The 16,372-nt window shown below is 44.4% G+C and overlaps 1 pseudogene; it reads right to left on the reverse strand.

Moving 5' to 3' along the window:
- Nucleotides 1-2,402: 2,402 nt before the first annotated feature.
- Nucleotides 2,403-3,395, reverse strand: LOC142454239 (D-beta-hydroxybutyrate dehydrogenase, mitochondrial pseudogene; annotated as a pseudogene).
- Nucleotides 3,396-16,372: the final 12,977 nt, after the last annotated feature.

Consider the following 16,372-nt stretch of genomic DNA (forward strand, 5'->3'; position numbering starts at 1 on the left):
AATTCCTCTTCAGACTCAAGAAACACATGCAATGACGCTGAATGCAGAAAGATCGCAAGCCCGTGGGTAGAAAGTCTTATGGATCCAGTGGTGTTGTAAGCATCTCAGCGCTGGCAGGAGTCTTCACATGACTCCTTCATCTTCAGGGCTATAGCGTAACTCCATGTGTCTTTTCCATGGGTATGTCTCCCAGGGAGTGAGCGTGTGTCCCACCTCCAGCGAGCTATTTATCTCTTTAGCACCTCCATATGAGGTCATCAAGCTGCGACCTGAGTGACAGGCTAAACTCCACCCCTTCACCCTTAAGTCTCAAATTAACAACAGATTATGTAACTACCACAACGAATGAGGTCCCTGAAGCTTTAATGGCAGTGATCTTTCATAAGTAGATCTCCTGGTCTTTCTTTGGAGGTAGTAGCGAATGATTTCAAACCACCATGCTTTTATTTAAAACCAAGTGCTTAACTTTCTGTGTTAGCCAGGGTCTCCTCAATACTATTAGTCATGGGTAATGTAAATTAAAATTAATAACATAATGAGATCGCTCAATAACTGAAATGACTGTAATGAAATGGTTGCCCACACCAACTATCAGCAAGCTAGTGGAAGTGTCGACTGGTACAACCACTCTGGAATAATGTTTGGCAGCTTCTTCTAGACGTAGACCTCAGGATTCACCAACCCTACTCCTAAGTATTTCCCAAGAGGCAGGGGAAAAGTTCACAGAAAGAGATACAAAAATATAGCCTTATTCACGATTATTCTAAGTAGGAATCCACACATATGTCTATCGGCAAAAGGCTGGATAAACAAATGCTCACATATTCTTATAGGCCAGCAATTACAAAAAGGAACTATCCATGCATGAAACACCAGAGATGACTTGAAAGTCTTAATGCTATGGAAAAGAAGCCAAGTTCAGGATGTATGTGTATGTGGTAGATTTGTATGAAGGAATGAAAAAAATGCCTAAAATAAATAAATAAATATAAATAAACGAAGAAAAAAAAGAGACTAATCTGCAAGGAGAGATATTAGATAATGGTTTTCTCGGGAGAGGGAAAGTGAATCTTTTGGAAAGGGAACTTCCTAGGGTAATGAAAGTGTTCTATTCTTTTTCAAATGAATTGCAGTTAAACAACAATAGAAACATTCAATTGTCAAAAGAAAAATAAAACAGAAACAGAAACCAAGCAATCCATAAGAAAAACTTCAATCCTGGATAAGTTTACTGGGAAGCTCTGTTAGACATTAAAGGATGAAAATAGGATTTCTACTTAATTTTTTTCCCAGAAAACAGCATAACACATCACTCAACTCCTTTTATTAGACCAAAATAATCCTGCTTCCACAATTTGACAAAATATTGCAATAAATGAAAAGTAGACATCACTAAGTCTCATGAACACGGATGTAAAACTTCTAAACGAGGTATTTGTAAATCAAGTCCCAAACTATACAAAAGACAGCAAATCATAAACAAGTGGCACTTCTCCAACCAATGTCATACTGATTAAATATTTGAAAAATCAGTGTTGCTCACCATTTTTCACACAGTAAAGAAGAAAAATAGATAAACACATTAGTGGAACAGGTCATCCCAATGGAATGAATAAAAGTCCTTGCCAAAATTCAGCATCCACCATGATAAAAGTCTTTCTGCAAACTAGGAAGAGGAGACAGAGCTTCTTTGAAAAACCGACATAACATCATTGAAGGGTGAATATTAAGTACTTTCAGGGATAATGCAAGTATTTCCACTCTTCCCACTTCGAATCTCTCCCCCACATTGCACTGGCGGTCCTGGTGAATGCAATAAGGCAGTGCAAAGGCATGTAAGTCAAAGGGGGGAGAGTAAATCTTTTTATTTGCAGGCAAAATAATGCCCAATTGAATGTACAAAACAGCTGCTCGAACTAATAAGTAAATTCAGCAATGTCTTGGGTTCCCGGATCAATATGCTAAGTGGGCGTGCTTCGCTTTACTAGCAGCAAACCATCTGAAAATGAATTATTAATTCCACTTGTAACACTTGGGAATACATTTAACTCAAGACATGGACGAGCTCTGCAGTGAAACTGGAGAATACCAAGAAGAGATATTAAAAGTTGATTATTGTGTCCATAGACTGGGAGTCTCAGGGGTTTTATTTTATTGTTCTTTAATACATCTACTTTTTAATAGGAAGGTGTTTCCTTGAAATCTTTACATAAAATAAGACTCCCGAAGATGGATGTACCGTGTTTGCTAGGAGGGCCTGGTTAGTTTAGGGGCCACTGCCCCTCACAAAACACCCCCAAATACCCCACCAGTGGCGGCTCAAAGCACTCACCGGTGCGAGGATAAGCCACTGCGAGGCCCCAAGAGGGCCCGTGTGCCCCTCCCCCGTGCGCCCGTCTCCCTCAGTGTGTGCAGAGCTTGTGGGAGACCACCGCGGGCAGGTGGGTCATGATCTGCAGGCGCAGCCACCAAGTCAGTCGTCCATGGGGTGGTAGCGGGTGTAGGGGGCGGCGGCGGTCAGGGCGTGCGGGACCGCTTTGATGACGGGGGTCCTGTCGGTGGAGCCGCTGCTGCAGTAGTTCTCCCTCTTGGCCATCTTCTCATCAGAGCACCTGCGGCCCTGGTGCCACATCCTCTTGGCGATGGCCTGGATGCTCTCGAGGCTGTAGTGCTTGGCGCCCGCGATGGTTACCTGGCTCCACCACACTGACCTTCACGCCCAGTGGGGGCATCTCCTAGCACAGGCAGTCTGAGAAGGCCTCCGCCCTGAACTTGGAGATGCAGTGCGGGGAATGCGCAGGGTTGGCCATGCGGCCCAGCATGCTGCTGATGTTGACAACGCGGCCTGTGGCCCTTCGGATGAGAGGGAGAAAGGACTTCGTTGTCCTCACGGTCCCCCAGAGGTTCACTTGCGCCACCTCCTTGTAGGTCTCCATGCTGGTGAACTCCACCTCCCAGAGGTGGAGATGCCCGTGTTGTTCACCAGGCCCCAGAGTCCTTCCTCGGGGTTCTTCAAGCCTGAGCAAATGGCCTCCACCACTCTCTCCACTGAGCACACACTAAGCTGCACCGTGCACAGTCGGTCACTTTTCAAGCTGTCTAGTGCCTGGACACCACTGTCCCCTTTGTCCTTCAGTAGGCAGTCAGCAAACACCAGGAAGCCTTGCGAATGCAGATGATTGGCCACGCCAAACCCAAATCCAGTCACAGCCCGTGACCAGGGCAGCCTTACTGCCAACAGGGCTGACTTGGCTGGTGCAAGTTTGCTAACTGATGGGAGCAGAGGGGATAGAAGGAAACAGCGATTTGTGTCTCGTTCTATGTTCTCTGTGACAGACACTCAGGGTTTTCCCGGGGAGCTGGGACAGGGCCCTGGAGAGGTGGGCAGCGAGCATTGTGGCACCAAGTGAAAGGAGAATTCCTCCTAGCGGGTCCTCTGCCCCTCTTAGTGATCCACATGGAGGTGGCAGAAGAGAGGAGAAGAGAGAGCAGGAAGTCTCAGGATTTTTAAAAGATCACTTCTTCTCAGATTGCTAATGTGGTTCCAAAGCAATCCCAATAAAATCTCTACAAGTTGTTTGTAGAAGTTGATAGTTGACTTACAACTCTATGTAAAAGCCAAGACCCTAGTCGAGCCAATAATCTCGAAAAACAAGAAGAAAATTGAAGGGTGTACATGTCCTGATTTCAAGTTTACTATAAAGCTACAGGATCTATGACCATGTAGATTTAGAATAAGATCTAAGCTCACTGTCGTTGAGTCGAGGCTAACTGGTAGCAACTTTATAGGCCAGGGAAGAACTCCCCCCTGTGAGTTTCAGAGACTGGAATTCTATCTGGGAGTAGAAAGCCCTTTCTCCTGAGGAGTGGCTGGTGGCCTCGAACTGCTGACTTTGCAGCTAGCAGTTCAACGAGTAACCACTACAGTACTAGGCCTCTAGAATAAGGCTAGATAAATACATTAGTGGAGTAGATTCTACAGAGTACAGAAACGGACCCATACAAATGTATAATCAGTTCATTGATTATTTAAAAAAAGCTTTTGAATCTTATCGAGGCTATGTGATGCTAAGTTTCCAGTTAAAGGGAAATACTTTGAAGATGTATTGTAAACGTCAATTTTTGTGTAAGGTAATCATGATTATCTTGGGAGAACAAAACAAAAACAAAATCTCGAAGACAAAACTAAAGGGGGGATATAAATAAATAAATAAATAACAGGTACAGAGAAGCAAATTACACAAGTCCGTGCACATGATTGTCAGGAATCAGTGAAGGAAGTCGGTTCAAAATAAAGGTACTTGGGAATCTAAGTTTTAAATTAGCACCTGTAAGGGTTTCTGATGGGTTAAGCCACAGACGTTACAGAGCTGCATTTTGAGAAACAACACCTAGCATATGAAAAAAAACAAAACAAACCCTAATAGCCCCACTCTGTGAAGGTGGTTACAAATCATAGTGACCGTACAGGATAGAATGGGGCCCGCTGGAACAGAGGAGAGCTGCTTCACTGAGGTTCTGTGGCTGTACATCTCTCTGGAAGCAGACTGCCTCATCCTTCTCTCAGAGGAGCTCGTGAGTTCAAACCACTGACCTTGCAGGTAGTAGCCCAGCGACCAACCCCATGCACCACCAGGTACCAAATATATATTGTTCACCTAACGAAACAAATACACATAATAAAAGAAAAGTGCAATAGGTCTGAACCTTACCAAGAGATAGCATATATGTGACTATTAATGTAAGAGGACTAAGGAGGCACCAGAAATAAAGTCTCAGAATTATCTCCTGTCCTAATCTCTCACACTTCCTGAAATACTGCCACTACCTGCTATCTTAGTGTCCTAGTGGCTTCTGACAGAGAAAACAGACAGAGCGAGACACACAGACAAGGAGAAAGACAGATGGCATGTGCAGATCTATATACAACTATAAGTGTGGAAGAAATACCCAGCTTAAAGAGACCAGGCTCTTCCCCGAGGGCTGAGAGAGAGAGAGAGAGAGAGAGAGCCTGGCCCCACCACGGTCCTGAATCCAGACCTCCAGCCTCCAGCATAGTGTGGAAATGAATATCTGTTCTTTAAAGCCACTTGGTTGTCCTAGTGTAGCATCTTGTTTTGCCTGGATACGTGTATCTTTCTATCTGTTTCAGACACCACCCAACAGGAATTAAGTTTGGGACACACCTACTACAGTCTGGCCTCATTAACCTGACAAAAGAAAACTCTTTGTTAATGTTTTTTTAGAAAGAGGGCCAAGCAGTATTTTTCAAGGTGTTGACTTTGGCATCCTATTTTCACCAGAAATGTCTAACTGAAATGGAGGAGTGAGTCTGTCACGGAATGTTCTTGGAGAAATGTTGCTTCTGTTTGCTCTCAAAACATGCTGCTTTTCGGTATGTAATAAATCATGTGTGTATGTAATAAATTAGTGGTGAGCCAAATTAACAAATGAAAGAAAGAGAGGATGCAGGCGACTGAAATAACAAATGAGACAGGCCACGTTACAACACAACCAACTGGGATAAAGAGATTGTCCATCAAATATTATGAAGAACTGGTCCCCAACACATTTGAAAACCTAGAAGAAATGGACAAGTGTCTAGAAATACACACAAACTGAGGTATACAATTTGAATGAATGCATAACAAAAAATCGAAAGTTCATCAGTACTGCCCCACCCTTTGCTCCCCCTTCAAAAAAAAAAAAAAAAGCTAATATAGATGCTTCACTAGAAAATTCTACCAAAATTCAGAGAAGATTTGACACCAATGCCACTCAAACTATTCTAGAAGATAGAAACGGAACTTATACCCCTGGATTCACTCTATGAACCCAGTGAAGCCCTGATACCAAAGCCAGACAAAGACACCACTGCCAAAGACAATTACAGACCCATGTCCCTCCTGAGCACCCTGCACGGATCTGTGAAACACCTCATCACACGGGTAAGCCTGGAGGGCAGTATGCCAAGTGAAATAAGTCAATCGCAGAAGGACAACTGTCATCATATAAGAACGCTATTCGAAGAAGCCAAGAAAAGTCCTATCCGCAGAGAGAAGCACTTTTGGTGGCTAGCAAGGTGAGCGGGAAAGCCATGAACTAGAGAGAAACCACATGTTCACCTTTGCGACATGAAAGATAGCCCACAATATGCGGGAAGGCAGCACAGCCTAACCAGGGCAACGGAGGTACTGAACGATACCCACGCGTACACTCCTACAGAAACAGTCAAGACAGACTGTGGAATACAAAGGTGATCAGAAATAGAAACCCTTACGTCATGTATACTATAATTAAATTTTTTTTAAACTCACAATAGTAAAAATAAGTTTGGAAAAGAAAGGCCCATAAATTGAACAGTATGTCCCAAGAGAAATATGCTGTTTGGAGCAGTCAACTAGACAGGCTCTAAAGGGTAGCGTTTGCCCCCAAACCAAGCTAAGAAGGCAGGGGGTTAGGAAGAACCAGGTGAAGGAAGCCAGGAAGAGTACCGACACATCATGCGAAATACTAAATGAGCAACTAACTTGTCTGCAAACTTTCATGCTGCCTTAATACATGTTTAAAAATAATGACAGAAAAGAACCAATTGGTGAACAGTTGCTCCCTGGTTGTGGCTTACTGTCATTTACATTCATTTCAACAACTAGAGAAAGAAAAGCCTGTGCCCAAAGAATTGTGGTCACTCCCCAAGGTCCACCAGCCACTGTGGTCATTACTACTGGTAGGCTTCGAGGCAAGTGTCCCATCATCGGATTGAACTCTCCATAGCAAGGGTACAGAGTGGCGGAGGGTGAGAGCATTTTGCGTTTCCCCTGCTACTGGTTCAGTATATTTATTTTTTCTGCCTACTTTACCACCGCTCCTTCACTACCTCCCAATCTCCCCATTGCTCCTCTCAGGTTCCTTTAGTTCTCAGCTGAAGTTGTGTACAGGCCTTTAGGCTGAAAGTCTTTGTGCATTCTTCATGGCTGTGGGATGCCTGGTCTCTAACTGGTAAATTGTTTAGACGTCCCCTGTCCTAATGAGATTCCTGCACCTGCCATTTCGGCCCAGAACAGAAGTGTTGTGGACATTGAGTTATCAATTAGAAGTCAGAGAAGAACTAGAAAGAGCAAGTAGAAGGAGACAGAAGACGAACTTCATCTCCCCCAGAGCTGGGTCTAAGGCTTCCCCTGTCCCGTGAAAGCCATCTCGTGAACATGTTAGGATGGTCTATCCGGCCAGAAGGAACCTTCGAGGGAAGGGAAGGTTGTATCAGTGCTCTCGCTGGATGTAGCTTTGAAACGGAAGTACTACTATGGATATGAGTGTAACAGCGATGTCGTTTCCACGACTGAGTGTGAGAAACCCTTAGCCACATACTGTGGCTACTGGGTGGGGCTTACTAGAAAGACTCCACACGGGAGCTTCCAAAAGTTCATGCACAAACGAGATGCAAAGTTAGTGGAACTTTCCTACGAATGTTGTGAAGCCCCATTGCCCACGATCAGTTCAGCAGTGCCTAGCTTTAGTTTTAGATCTTCATTAATTTGCCTTGGCGATGTAAATTCATTTAAAGTTAGAGAAGAGTGATTGCTCTTTCCCTCCTGGAGTTATATACACACGAGCTTATGTATAAATGTATGCTTGATGGAAACCCCAAGGGACAATTTTACTTTGTCCTATTGGGTCGCGGTGAGTCCAAAGCACCCTGCCTGCAATAGGCTTTGGTGCTATTCACAGGAGCAGATCACCAGGTGGACTTGAACTGCTAGCTTTTTGGTCAGCAGCCAAGTTCTAAACCACTGCACCTCCAGGGCACGTGCGCGCGCGTGTGTAATGCATTTGCATGCATGTTTAGACTGATTGACATTCCAGGCTCAGTCCTAACTACTTACTTCCTCATTTACCTCTCTGTCCATGTCTGGACTACCTCATCTGGAAAATGGATAATGATCCCTGCCTTCCTCTCAAAAACAGCGAGTGTACCGATGACCAGATAGATAGCAAGCTGTGCTCCTTTGAGCGTTATTATACGATTTAAGGACTGGGTCTTGGATGCCATGTTAGGAGATGTGTACCAGGCGTTTCCATAGTGAACTGGTGCGATGAAACCTGCTGATATCCATGGGAAGAGGAGTCCCGTACCATACAGACTCTGCTGGGGCAGTGTACACAGGATGTTGTGCAGACATCAAAGACAACAATGGGACACCTGCAAAATATAGCGCAGCCCTCTTTTTTCTATGGCTCAATAAATCCAACCCAAAGTCAACATTGCTGTTTGCGGTATTGTATGACACACCCCATCAGAGCAAAGTGGGAAAATCAATGTGGACAAGATGACAGCCAACTCCCCTGCCCAAAGCCCTCTACTCAATTCCAACCCATAGTGATCCTGTCAATAAGTGGTTCTCAACCTTACTAATGCCTTGACCCTTTCTTACACTTCCTCATGTGGTGGTGACCCCCCAACCATAAAATGATTTTCACTGCTACTCCATAGCTGTAATCTTGCTACTGTTAGGAATTGGGCGGCCCCTGTGAAAGAAAGGGTCATTCGACCCCCCCAAAGGGGTGGTGACCCATAGGTTGAGAACTGCTGCAGATCAAAATAAAGCTGCCCCTTACGGTTTCCACAGCTGTAACCTTTATGGAAGCCAACTGCCTCATCCTCCCATCACAGAGAGCCTTGTGGATTCGAACTGCTGACTTTTCCGTTTTCAGTTGAGTGCATAACCAAAGTGCCACCTACCTTAAATCCTATCCCACTGCAGCCAAGTTAGTTCTCACTGTAACATTCCTAGAGACTGGAAGAATGGCAGGCTCTCTAAGGTTCCAGAAGCTGTAAGTGTACACAGAAGCAGATGGCCTCATCTTTATCCTGAAGAGCAGCTGGTGGGTTCCTGGCAGCCCAAAGTCCAACCCACTGACCCCTGGCGCTCCATAAGCAACATGGATGACAATAAAGGGTATTTCACATTGGAACCTGGAAACTGAGCTTGAGCTTCTATTGCTGTGGATGACCCATTGAGTTGTTAACCAAAAGGTCAAGCAGTTCAAAACCACCCGCTGCCCCAGGGGAGACAGATGAGGCTTTCCATCCCTGTGAAGAGTTGCAGTCTCAGAAACCCACGGGCGCCCTTCCACTCTGGCCTACAGAGGCAATAGGAGTTGGAAACACCTCGATGGCAGTGAGAGTTTTGTTTTGGAATCCTGTTACGTTGTCCAGTCCATTTTCACTGATAGCCACCTTGTAGGACAAAGTAGAACTGCCCCCAGGGTGTTCTCACCTGTCAGCTGCTCTGAAGCGGATTGCTTGACTGGCAACCCAAAACTCAGAGGTTTGAACCCATTAGGGGAGAAAGTTCAGGGGACAGACAACAGAAAAGTGGGTGAAGGGAGACATCGGACAGTGTAAGACATGAAAAAATAATAATAATTCATAAATTATCAAGGGTTTGTGAGGGCAGGGCGTGGGGAAGGAGGGGGAAAATGAGGAACTGATACCAAGGGCTTAAGTAGAAAGCAAATGTTTTGAGAATGACGAAGGCAAAAATGTACAAATGTGCTTGACACGATGGATGGATGGATGGATGGATGGATGGATGGATGGATGGATGGATGGACTGTGATAAGAGTTGTACGAGCCTCTAATAAAATGATTTTTTAAAAAGATAGAATAATCAGAAGGATAGAAAGTACCACGGAAGAAGGGCTTTTGGGGTCATGGGGAAAGATGTGTGGATGCTTCCCTACTGCCTATTAATCTGAACCTACCTGGCCATTGAGAGAAACTTGACCTTAGCCCGATCCTTGATCATAACCAGAAGGGAAGGCTTAAGAGCAGACTCTTAAGCCCTTAGACTGTCTTCCCATTGCCCTTCCACGTCAGTCGAGAGCTTGCAGACTCAATGAAGCGAGGGGGGCTCACAGTGGCTGCCAAGCATCAAGGAAAGGATAAGTTACCCTCTCTAAATAATAGGAATAACACGCTAGCAGATAAACTCGTTAAGGAAAGATCATGCATTAAAAAGGGCTGTCTCCATCATCTATTATCTGGAACATTATTAGCAAATAAGGACCATATTGGAACCAACGTGAAAAACCTTAGCCATTATAGAAACTGAGTTGTTAATCAAAAGGTCTTATTGCGTCAGAGATACTAGGCTCAAATGGTTTCTCCAAATTTTAACAAACAAACAGACCCCATTTTTTGTTTTTGCTTTAAAAAAGACACAAATGTTTCTTGCGAATGAAGCGACCAAAAAAGAATTACTTAATATATTTCTTGAAATACTAAAACCAGATGGGACCAATACAAGTGAGGCAAATTAAACTGAGTCTCATTTTAATATAGCTACAAAAGATGAAGGAAAATATTATGTCTCAAGGTTCAAGATAGTTCAAGATAAAAAACTATTAAAATGAACATGCTAAAAGTTTGCTCAACATGGTATTGGAAGTTTTGAGTAATGCTATATAAAAGAGAGAGAAAGCAAGAAAAACGTTCCTTGTAGAAAATGGGATCATCTACATAAAGAACTCAAGACGTTTCACAGAGAAGCCCGTAAGACTCAAATATTTATCAAGTGCTGGATTTAAAAAAATGACAGAAGTCAGTCATTCCTAATCATAATAGCTAATTAGAAAATGTGTTAGAAAAAAGAATTGTATACACAGTGGTAAGAAAGTATGTAACATCTAGGAGTAAGTTTATTCAAACTCTGACAGCACTACTGAACAATCTAAAGACACTCCTCATGCTGAGTGGTGCCGTGTTTACCAGTTCCACCACGCATGGCAGTCTAGAGCTGTGTTCCTCAGAGGTTTCGGTGGCTGAGGGTTGGAAAGTCGATCTCAAGGCCTCCTGAGGCTCCTCTTGTACCATCCAGGGTCTCTCTCCAGAAGGTCCAAGTCTCAGGAACCTAAAAGCGTCAGTGATCTTCCTATGGACTTGATGTCATCTTAAACCACCTCCCCTACATTAACACTGGGTGTGTGTGGGGACGGGGGGCATTAGAACTGATTGTGATGATGTATACAGAACTCTTTTTAAAAGTGATTTAACTATGGATGTGTATGATATGTGAATACTATATCGGGAAAGCTACTACTAAAAAAGAAACCAAACTTGACCAATGGTTACCATGGGTGAAAGAGGAAGAATTGTTGCTTAGGGGGCATTGAGTTTATTAACGATGGTGGGATAATATGGAAGAGGACATCAATAATGGTTATATAACATGAAGAGTATGATCTATGGCACTGGATTATACATGCAGAAGTCGTTGAGTTGGAGAATGTTTTGTTGTGTATATTTTAACCATAATTTTAAAAAATAGTTACATCAATAACAGTGAGTACAAGGAAGAAGAAAATGTTCTAGAATTGATTGTGGTAATTGTACAGCCTTTCTTGATATGACTGAATTTTTTAATTGCATGACATGTAGATTAAGTGCCAATAAAACTGTTAAAAAATAACATTCAGGATATATGGCTTCACAGAGTACATGAAGAAAATAGGATTAAAATGGCATTTCCCCAGAAACCTTTGAAGCCTCTAAAATGAAACCTAGACACATAAAACCTCTGGAGGAAAACAGGAGAATGTGTGCATGATCTTGAGGTACATAATGATTTTGTGGACAACTCTTAACCTAAAAATATGTAATTAGATTGATCAACATTTGAAATTTCTGAGCATCAAAAATACCATTAAGAAATTGATAGGAGAAAACAATCACACATTCTTTTTAAAATTTTAATAAGTCATTTTATTGGGGGCTCTTACCGTGCATATAATCATTCATACTTCAATTGCATAAGCACATTTGTACATATGTTGCCATCATCATTTCCAAAATATTTTCTTTCTCCTTGAGTCCTTGGTATCAGCTCCTCTTTTTCCCCCCTCCCTCCCACCCTCCCACCTTTGGTAATTTATATATATATATTTTTTAGTTTACACCATCCACTGTCTCCTTTCACCCACGTTTCTGTTGTTCGTCCCCCTGTGTGTGGGGGGGGGCAGGGTTGTACATCGGTCATTGTGATCTGTGCCCCCTTTCTACCTTCCCCCTACCCTCATGGTATTGCTGCTCTCATTATTGGTCCTAAGGGGTTTATCTGTCCACACACATTATTTCTGACAAAGGACTTGTATCCATAATATATAAGGAACTCCCACAAATCAGCAATAAAAAGTTAATGTCCTTATTAAAATGTGGACAAATTACTCAACAGATGCTTCTCAAAGACAGGATATGAATTATCAATAAGCAACACAATTGGTCCTTAGAGTGACCACAGTGAGATACCATTCATATCCTCTAAATTAGCTTTATAAAACAACACTACCTGGGGCCGAGAAAGCCAAGCATCTAGAAATCTTACTCATCGCAGACAGTGTAATGACACAAAAGCTTCAGGGACTGTTTGGCGGCTTTTTGCAATGTAAGCATACATCAGCCCCGTGACATGGCAATTCCATTCCTAGGTATGTACTCAGGAGGAAAAGGAAAAAAGGAGAGAGAGAGAAAGGTGCCATTTCTACACCCTGCATATATATATTTGTATATTTATAGTAGACTTAATGTATAATAAATGGGGAACATTCCAAATGTCCAACAGGAAAATGGGTCAATAGAGAGTTGTGCGTTATGCAGTAAGGAGTCCAGATGATGCGATGGTTAGGCTTGCTGCAATCCCAAAGGTTGGCGGTTCAAACCCAGCAACGGCTGGTCAGGAGAAAAGACCTGGCAGCCTGCTCCTATAGGGATGAAATAAAATCAAACCTGTTGCCTAAAATCGACTCCAACTCGTAGCAGCCCTCTGAGACAAGGTCAAACATTCCGATAGGTGTTCCCAGTCTGTGCTCTGTGCAGAGGCAACTGCCCATGTGTCTTCCTCAGAGTGGCTGGTGGGTCAAAGAGTGGACCTGCCAGCAACTCAGTGCCTCACCACTGCACACCAGGGCTCCTCTTGACGAGTCACGCCCAGGCTGTCCTGCGGGCCGTGGTACTGTGTCTAGGAGTCTGGAGGGACTTGTCTTGACAGCACACAATATTCTACTACTCAGACGCCAAGATGAGCAGACTACAGATATATGCAACAATACCAACGAACTGAAATTCTTTTTTATTGAGCAAAATAACCCAGATAAAATGTGTATAGGTTGCACACTTATGACTCCTTATCAAAGAAGCCTGTAAACAGGTAAACATAATCTTTAGGCATAGAGATGTGAAGGTGGTTATGTTAGTCAAGGATACTCAGATATATAGATAGATATATGAAAGAGCTTTACATGGAAGAGCAATGTACATTGAGAAAACATAAATCTGATATTAGCCCATATGTCTGGTACTAATCCATAAATTCCTCTTCAGACTCACACAGCATGTACAATGATGCCGAATGCAGGAAGGTCACAGGCCGGTGGGTGTCAAGCGTAGTTCTCAATCTTCCTAGTGCCGTGACCCTTTCATACAGTTCCTCATGTTGTGATAAGGCCCCCAACCATAAAACTATTTTTGTTGCTACTTCATCACTGTCATTTTGCTACTGTTAAGAATCGTGTGACCCCTGTGAAAGGATTGTTTGACCCCCACAGGGGTCACGACCCACAGGTTGAGAACTGCTGGTGTAAACTCTTGTGGATCCAGTGCCCATAGACGCATCTCAGTGCTGGCTCCTTCAGCTCTCTGAACATGGCTCCTCATCAGGAAAGTGAAGCAGAGAGAGTGGGGTCCGCCTCCCAGGAGAAAGAGATGAAGTTCCCAGAATCCTCATGAGCAGGCCACACCCACCAGGAGGCATCATCAGGCTGTGACCTGATTGACAGGCTAGACTCCACCCCTTCACTCTTTTTATCACGTTGACATGAAATTCTATAATTACCACAGCCCTTTATTGGAGGAGGGGGCTGTTGGGTTGACTCCAAAGGACACCAGGAACTTCCCGAGGTGAGAGACATGTCCTAGCTAGGTCTGTCTTCGGTGGAGATCACTTGACTACGTAGAATTCCCAACATGCCCTGAACGGGGCATCTGCATAATTTATAGATGCATATGGCATTCAGGTAGTTCTAAAACAGTAAAGTAAAGGTCCAGATAACATCTGCAGCTCATTCCAGCTGTCATCCTTACTGTAGCTACCATCTGATGTAATAATTAGGAGGAAGAATAATAAATTCTCCAGGAGGTGGGGAACTGCCTGCTCACAAACCACTCGCTCCCTCTCCCAGCTTTATTGGTGTATTTCTCTTATCTTGACAAATCAAACCAACCAGACCCCCTGCCGACCAGTCTGTTCCAACTGAGGGCTACCCTGTCCGCCTTCGTCAAACTGCCCCTGGGGTCCCCGAGGCTGTCAGTCTTTACAGAAGCACACCGTCCCCTCTTTCTCCGCGGAGTGGCTGGGGGACTCCAGCTGGTGCTTAAACCACGGCACCACCAGGTCTCCTTTGTGAGATGGTCATTGTTCACATTCCTTAAAGTGTTTCCTCGTTGCTGCTTTGTGCTTTGTTTTCCTGGTGACTGAGCCAGGTGCTAAACGCCAAGTCCAGCTTTGTGGAGCATCTGAAGAGCTCGTCAGGCGGCAGGCTTCCCCACTTTCTTTCTGCACCAGAACCTTTCCATCCTTAGCAGCTCAATTTAAAGTAAACCACAGTGACATTCCCTTCTGTTCACTTGTCTGACTTGTCAATTATTCTCCCGTCACAATCGCGCATTGCGTTTGTTGGGTTTTTTTTAAGTCCTCCAAAGATATTTGTCCAAGTTCGCAGTAAGGGGCAGCCACCGAAGGCATTCTTTCTTTTGGTTCAGAGCACAGGATGAAGTCGGGCCTCTGTGGGGGCCGTCTCCAGGAGCATGACCCCTCAGTGGGAGGCATCGGTGGCCAGTCGAGAGGAGTCAGTCAGTATGTGACACATTCGTCTTTCAGAGCCCCGCTGAAAAGTTAGCGTCCACCCTTCCTCTCCTGGGAAAATGTGCTCCACGGTCAGTGATTGTGCTCTTTAACCAAACTGTTCTTCGAGAACCTGCTTCTGTGATCCTGACCCTTATTACACAGCATTTCAAAGCTCCAGCCTCCTTCCCTCTTGCACAAGGACCACTGGGTACGAGTTTAATAAACTAAAAAAGCCTGCTGAGTCAATATGGCCTTTCTCAAGCCGCGGCTGCCCATATGGCTGGGCTTCCTTTTGCTCAGTTTACAGTTCTGGGCAGATGGGTCCACAGTGTATTTCCTCAGGACGTTTGTCAGTGTTGCTTTGAGAGCATCGTAGCCCCCCCTGCAGTTGGATGCTCACTGTCTGTCTGTGTTCTATTCCTGACTGAAGGAGATGAGCAGCCCCCGGCGACGGCGGGCCATGTGTGCCTCAGTTTCCACGTCATAGTCAGGCTGACCCTGTGCTCCCCGGCTGGGAGAGGCCTGGTCTGTGGGCTGAGGGGAAGGGCGGGCGGGGACGCCCCTCCAGCCTCTGGAAAATGAAGGTTGGTTTGGGTGCCAGAGAGACCAGATTGTAGAGCATCCGGAGCAACAGAGGCTGTTAAAAAAAAAAACACAAAAAAACCAACCAAAATACCAAAAAACAGGAATTGCAGGAAATGACTTCTTTTTCTAGTGTTTCTTAAGATTGCCTCTTCACCCCAGCTGACTTCTTGTACTATTTGAAAGGAATTTGAATCACTGGAGGAACTAGCTGAGGACGCCCATTAAAATCCTTTCGGAGTTTCTGTGCTTTTCCCAAGTGGGACTGGGTGAAGATGACTGTGTAAGTCTGGGTACTTTAGAGAAACAAATCCACGGAAACTCATATGTATAAGAGAGTTTTATATAAAGGGTAAGTATACATCAAGAAAACACCCCAACCCAGTGCTGCCCAAGCCCACAAGTTCAACATTAACCCATATGTCCGACACCAATCCACAAAGTCCTCCTCCATCTCACAAAACACACGTGATGCTGACTGCAGGAGGAAAGCCGAATCAGTGAGTGTGTAAGCATCTCAGCGCTGGCAGGGGTCTCCACACGGCTGCTCCAGCACCCAGGGCTGCAGTGGGGTAGGTGTCCATGGGGCTTCTCCTCAGGGATGTCTTGCAGGAAGTCAGCCTTGCCAGCTGAAGCAGGGAACTGGCTAAGGCAGCTGCACCCTAGTCTGACCATCACAAAGCAAGAGACCCAAGAACTAGAAAGGCGAGGCTCACCAAGTCATTTATCCCTCCGCCCTTCGATTTACCCCACATGTGTTTATCAGCCAGGTTGGCACAACAAACTAACTATATCGATGACTGTCACTATCAGTCTGCACCTGAAGAAGATACCAGTACAGACAATCTGATTGTGGCCACTTCCTTTATTAGGCAACAAATCTGACTTGC

Source organism: Tenrec ecaudatus, chromosome 8, assembly GCF_050624435.1.
Source record: "Tenrec ecaudatus isolate mTenEca1 chromosome 8, mTenEca1.hap1, whole genome shotgun sequence".
NCBI classification, from domain to species: domain Eukaryota; kingdom Metazoa; phylum Chordata; class Mammalia; order Afrosoricida; family Tenrecidae; genus Tenrec; species Tenrec ecaudatus.